We start from the raw sequence: 363 nt of genomic DNA, 5'->3' as shown, positions 1-363 counted from the left end.
AGCTGCACGGGTGTTGGTTAAGGTGCTCAGTGGGGCACTGGGTTTCATTTAGTTTTTTTTTCTTTTTTTTTTTACCACGTTTTCCATGAGGTTTCTGAGGACCTAGATTCTTTCCATCTTTCCCCTGTTGGCTTCTGTTCTCACTCTTGCCGACACGTAGTCCCAACGTGGCTGCCACGTCGTTAGACGTCGCACCCACGTTCAAGGCAAGAGCAAGAGGAAAGAGGCACCAACCATTTCTGCCCCTTTTAAAATTCTGCCTTCCCCAAAGCGACATCAGGTTCTGGATCTCACTGCCGGATTACTGGGTCCCATGAGTGCCCCTGGGTGAAAGCAAGCGTCTGACTTTCCAGCTTCTACAGT

Source organism: Herpailurus yagouaroundi, unplaced genomic scaffold (assembly GCF_014898765.1).
Source record: "Herpailurus yagouaroundi ecotype Mexico unplaced genomic scaffold, PumYag 28, whole genome shotgun sequence".
NCBI lineage: Eukaryota > Metazoa > Chordata > Mammalia > Carnivora > Felidae > Herpailurus > Herpailurus yagouaroundi.
This window is presented reverse-complemented; position numbering follows the sequence as displayed.